The following is a 6453-nucleotide window of genomic DNA, read 5'->3' as shown; positions in this document are numbered from 1 at the left end:
TCTAAGGAGAGAGAAAGTTTGCTCCAGATTCCCTGTGGGAAAACTACAGGAGCAGCTTCCCCAGAGAATAAAGTGATGGATTTTAGTGAAGCCTTAAAGTCTGGTCTTAGGAAAACTAAAGGAGTTTGGGGACTGAATAAGGAAACGAGGAGACAAGTTTAACAGAGGAAGCAGATACATTTCCAAGGAAGGGAGGAGAAGACCAGCCACAGCTTGAAGGAAGCATCCTCTAAAAGGTACAGGCTGTGAACGAACTACTGCAGGGAGATCCCTTGGCCCTTAAAAACTCTCAGGCAGTTGTTACATGGCACCTCTGACATAAATCCATGCTACTGTTGAAAGCAATGAGCCCACCCGTCTTCCTGCATCCTCCTGGTTCACTCCCACCACCTCTGTTGTGCCCACAGCAAGGATTATGCTGCTGAATGGTAGCTGAATCAAAGAACTGATCTGCTGAAAACTCATCTTGGCAGTGGGGAGAGCAGGTGATTGTCAGAAGTATTATGCAGCGGTGTTGGATTCAAGTGATCACGCAACCGCAGCCTGGTTACACCTAGCTTTTCCAAGTACTGTGTTGGTGAGATAGCCTGGAGAGCAAGTGGAATAAGTGCATCTCTTTGTATTTGAATAGCTGTGTTTGGGGTTTTTCCTTGGAGAAATGAGGATTGTTGTTTGCTAATGAGTTAACTGTTGTGTATCTAAACAACCTCCTAGGTGATGCAGCAATAGAATTAATAACATTCGTTACAGAATGAAGTAAGCTGATCTGGATTTCCTCTCCCATCTTTTGTTAATATCTGGTTTGTGAAGCGGTTAGACAATAAACGCAGGTGAACTGATCTTCAATACCAAAGGCCCTCTAAAATTGGGCTTCAGTTTTAGGCTGTAAAATTGAGCAGATGTTACAAAAAGCAAGGAAACTAGAACATAGATTTTTATGGATGTCTGTTCCAGCCACATTCCACCTCTCTCAGTCTTTTGACCTGTAAAGCTTTCCTAAGTATCATCACTCCAGAAATTTTTAGTCAGTCAAAACTGTTTCTTGTATTTAATATGCTGTACATTAAGCGACAGTGTCACTTCTTTCTTCTCACTCTTCAACTAGTTGATTTAGCCTAAGCATTATTCTGGAAGAGGAGAAATATGATTTTTCTGAATCCCTTTAGTTTGAGACACAGACAGTATTCAGGTCTTGTACTTCCTCAGTGCCTGTTTTCAACATCAGGGGACTGGACAAAATTATCATAATCTTTTTTTTATTCCTTTAAATGAAGGTGGCTGTGGTAACTCTATGTGTGGAGCTCAGTCATGTTGTTCCGTGCTAGGCATGTGGGATAAAACTTTGTGGGGTCTTGGCGTAAACATGTAGTACCTCAGCCCTCCTGGATGGTAGAAGATCTGGGGAAGAACAAGGAGTGCCTAAAGGACCTGACCGGTGCAAAATCAAGCTCTCAGAGATAAGGAGGAAGTTGACAGGCTTCACTACTGGTGTTCAAAAGTGCTTGCCTTGGCTGAAAAAAACTGCTGACTGCTGTTTCAGTTCTCCTTAGCTGAAAAACTTCATCACACGCATTTCAAAGTGGCGCTGAGTTCTGACTGAAGGTGTGGTTTTGGTGGATATCAGAAATGGTGCAAAATAACATTCTAATGTTTGGAGGGAAATGAAAACTAACTTGAATTTAACCAGTCCCAAACTTTCTGCATTTCAAATGTTGACAGTTATTTGCTTCTTCACCCTGGGCCAAAATGAGACAATCTTATGGGAGAATGTGTTGCCAAAAGACCCTTAAAAATAGTAGTGCAAATTCAAGGTTTTCATCTTGGTCAAAAACACAAAACCAACCCCAAGCCCTGACTATTCAGTTATTTTCTGCCATTGTCAATTCCTTGAACATTTCCTCTTTTCTTCTAAAATGTACAATTTCTTTTTATTTATTTATTTTTAAATGTTCTAAAATTATCTTCTTAATTTTCACTGACTCCCTAGGTCTGGCTTGTAACAACTCCCGTAAGTCTGGAAAATAATTTGGTTACAGTGCTTTCAAAAAGGTCTCTGGTGAAATGAATATGTCTGTAGCATGCACAACATACTGCTGGATAGACAAAGTGGCACAAAATACAGATTCTCTCGTAGCAGCTACAGCCTATGACACTTGAAAATAAGTTTTCTTACAGTGCCAAATTACTTTCTTGCCACCCAAAAGTGGAGAGCTGTGAGCCACGGGGGCAGTGTCTTGCATACCAGGGCAGTGCTGCCAGCCATGAGTATCAGTTGAACTGACTGTGAAAGCCTGCTCTGCCCCACCATGGGTGCTTGGCTTTGCATGTGGCTGCTTCTGTTTGTCCTCAGCCCCTCTCTGCTCCCCTTCTGTTTGTCCTTAGCCACTGTACAGCATCAGGCTCTAAAAGGCTCTCAACAATTTTCTGAATTCAATGTATCCTGTTGTGGATTGTACTGTCGCAGAAATGTATATTTTAACAGTCATGATACTCATGAAATGAATAAAAATAGTCATCTTATGATGATGAAAGATCACTTAACTGCACAGGAGCAGCTTTTTTAAATGGAATATTTTTTATGTGGGATGCGAGTTCACGAAGAAAATTAAACCACGACGGGAGTATTTCCCTAGATCCAAGTCTGATAAATATCAGCAAGAGCTATGAACATGCTGAAATTGAAGAGTGAAACCTACTGTATGAAATTAAACTGTCCAAACAATTTTTAGGGGGAGACAATGATTTAACAGAGTTCAGCAGATCAATTTTACTCTCAGTATGGCTTTGGCATTGTTATTCTGGAAATCCCGTAACTTGCTCTTATGTCCAGCTGCACATCTATAATACCTTTTGGGGCTGAACAGGTGAACTGAGATTTTAAATTGAGAATGGAGCATCCTTCTTTGAAGTCCAACTGTGTTCTCTTTTGATCCTTAGTTATTTCAGCTCTAAAAGTAAAGGTCCTCAAACTAAAAGGAGTTTCAGTATTTTCACACAAACCTGGATGCTGTACAGCATCATTACCTATCACTGACTTCTTTGGGGCTGAATCAGCACTATTGATAATTGATTCACTTAAAGATGCACAAGTCTCCTTTTTCAGTGTTTTCAAATACTTCTTTTCCCATCTGTTTTATGTACTTAAGGATCTGGAGGGATAATATTCTCTTTTTACAGAGAGGACTGGAAAACTTGGTCCTTTCTGAATTTTCACCTTGGAATTGGGATCAGCAGTGTTGTGAACCTCCTAAGCAGGGAGATTTTGAAAAGGTCCCAGAGTTTAACTGAGGTGCTGGAAAGATGGGTAAAATTTAAACTGAAACTCCACAGGAATGGATAAGCATGGAGAATAGCCTACTGTTTGCCTGAATTTTCAGTAAGCAGAGTTCACCAACTTGGCTTTTTCCTGGATAAGTGTTTGAAAATGCAAAATGATCCTATGGATCAAATGTGAGGCTTCCTATTACACGCAGAGAGCTGCCACTAGAAGCTTTGCAGTAGAAGGTTAATGTCCTGGTTTACATCCAGTTAATGGCAATTGAAATCAAATCTATAACCCCTGTAGTATTCATTCAGAGTAAAACAAACCCCAGTAGGTTTCTGGCTTCAATAGAGCATATTGAAATGGGCAGCTGGGTGTTCTGGCTGCTAAACTGCTTGCCGAGTTGAAAAGCAAAACTAAATCCCTCTTTGTGACCCGAGTTAACACTTGAGTTGTTTAAAGAGGCCATTGCAGTGGTCATGGGCGACAGAGGATGCCACCAACTTCAGGGATAAGCTCTTGAAGTCTGCTTTCTATTTTCTCTTACAAAGCACTCTACGTCCTCCTGTCAGACGGGCTCTGAATTCACGAGTCTCTTGCTGCTCATTGTGCTTTTAGTGTTTGGTAGTAACTTCAGATTATGTATGTGATTCCAGCACTGGCAGTATTAGAAATATATAAATGTCAGGCTTAAATTGTCCCTTTGTTTTTCAGACTTCAGGCTTTCTCCTAACAAATGGAAACAAAATTCATCTTCCTTGTTGGCATGTTAAGATATATTAGCTAATTAAATCTATGTAAATCATTAATCTTAGCATTTTAATGATTTTGGTAGTGCTATATCACCGCCATATCAAAGGATACTGCTTCATCTGTGAAATGTAGTAATCTCTGGGAATTACCAATGATGTAAAGTCTTAATCTCTCCAGTGCACTTCCTTCAAATGAAAACCAGGGTATCTAGAAGCTCAGGGGAAAGTGGGAAGTAGGAACAGCTGTACAGAGGGAGGAACAGCTGAGCTTCTCTCCTGTAGTTTTTGGAGATTAGCTTATGTTCTCTGAGGGATTCAAGATGTTACTGTGTCAAAAACCTACTTTCTGGGCGTAGGGGAATAGTGAGATGTCTATCTGCAGCATGATTTAAACGTTTCTGTGCATAACTGGAATAAGCAGGAAACTAATGGACTTTAGTAGATGGCCTGACTAGAGAGGCACTTCTCATGAGCTAAGGCAGCAGAATCTGGCCCCCAACACCATGCCACTGGCCAAGAGGCAAAGAAATAACTACAGCCAAGGAAATATATTTGAACTGACATATCATTACTTTTAAATTATAAAATGGAAAGCACATCTTGCAGCAGGTCAAAAAAAAGTGGTGATGTGGGTGTGTTTACAGTACAGTGAGCATCAAAGCTTTAAAGGGCGTTTCTGGCATTCATATAATTCCTCTGTTTGTTTTTCCAGCTGGAAAGAGATGATAAGCCTTTTAGTGGAGACGTGTTTCTGGGCTGATACCCGTTCCTTTTGGCTGTTTGCTTTCACTTGATGAATGGTCTGACGCACAGAGAGGATAGTAGGATGCTTCTTCTGTCCTGTGATCTAGAAGCCAAACAAGAAAGCTATTCCAAGGCTGGTGGTTTTAAGTATGGTACAGATAGTTTGATATGCCAAAGCTCTAACTGCCTCTATTTTACAGGCTTCTCTATGAAACATAATAAAATGCAGCACAGTAAAGTTAAATTATTGTGGTCCATCCTTCTTGGGAAGCTGGAAATTGGAGCCCTCATCCGTCAGTCTGTGTTGTGGAAGGAGGTGTGTACAAGAGGTGCTCAGAATGGAGTTGGTACTAACGAGTTCAGTTCACTGAAAAACCCACGTAGTAACTAGCACGTGGCTAAGTGGTGTTTTCACTAGTGATTTTTATTAGGTTTAAAAGCCATGCATATGTGACAAAAGGGGGAGTGAAAGGGGTGGTGCAGAATACAGCTGCCTGGTTTTACTGAATTCTGAATAGGGGCATTTCTTTACCATTTTGGTGCTCTTCTGCTTTGTGTGCTAATGGAACTCCCGGATTTCTGGGAAGCTTCAAACAATATCCACCCGGGGCTCTGGGCTTTACTATTGACTACATTTTGGAAATGCAGAGTTTTCTTTATCCGAGCTGATCCTTCCTTGTCATCTAAGAAGTGTGGAGTGAATTACACCAAATGGATTTATTCTTTCAAAACTGTAAACCAATGTAAGTTACTCTCAGAGTATAAATAATGAGGCTTGTGACTACTTAGCCCTTTAGTTATTTAACTAAATTAAGTATAGTACAACAGGCAGAACCATGGTCATGGAAAACTAAAATTTCTCAGCAAGTGGCAATATTTTAGATTAACTCAGGGCAGAGGGAAAAAGCAGCCTGTGCTATTCTCTACAGGAAATTTGGCAGGGAGAACTTAATGTTCTTTCTTGTCAGAGGCTGCAAATAAAAGTAAACTGCAACAGACCGTTGATTTATGTAACTCAAACCCTTGCCACGTGCATTAGAGCTATTAAGGATAGAAAATACCACGTTAGGAACAAGTGAAAACTCTCTGGAAATTCTTCCTTTCTCTCCCACGTTTTGAGTGTCAAATTAAGGCCAGAGAAACTATTCATATCAAGTTTACTTAGTCTGTTTTGCTCTGTTTTAGTACTGTTACCCAGAATATTCGCAACTTCTACCATGGAGAAAGGCACTGGGAATTCATTCAACCACGTGTCAGGTTCTTCAGCTGCCCTGGTCCCAGCAAATCCTGGAGCAGTCTCTGTTGTCCCAACAACCCAATACCAGTATCACAGAGATGCTGATGGAGAGGTGGTGTTGGAGCTGACTACAGGAGATGTGTCAGGGGACTCTCCACCATGAAAATATGGCTGCCAGCAAGTACGGTATCTCAGTTGCCCAGTAGTTAATCTTGGATTAAATGTATGGATTACTTTTTATGTAGATGTAAGCTGGGTCAAAGCTATTGCTGCTGTATTTTGGTTGAGGCATCTCAAACTGAAAACTGGTGGTTTGCTCTCAGTTTTACCATGAACATGAATAATTTGAGGGAATTAGGAAGTTCATGCCCATGTGATGCTAGTTAATGATGTAATAATATGCAAGCATCATATGACAGGCACTGAGCGCATCATTCCTGTACAAGGCAGAAATGCTA

Source organism: Numenius arquata, chromosome 11 (genome assembly GCF_964106895.1).
Source record: "Numenius arquata chromosome 11, bNumArq3.hap1.1, whole genome shotgun sequence".
Lineage (NCBI taxonomy): Eukaryota > Metazoa > Chordata > Aves > Charadriiformes > Scolopacidae > Numenius > Numenius arquata.
This window is presented reverse-complemented; position numbering follows the sequence as displayed.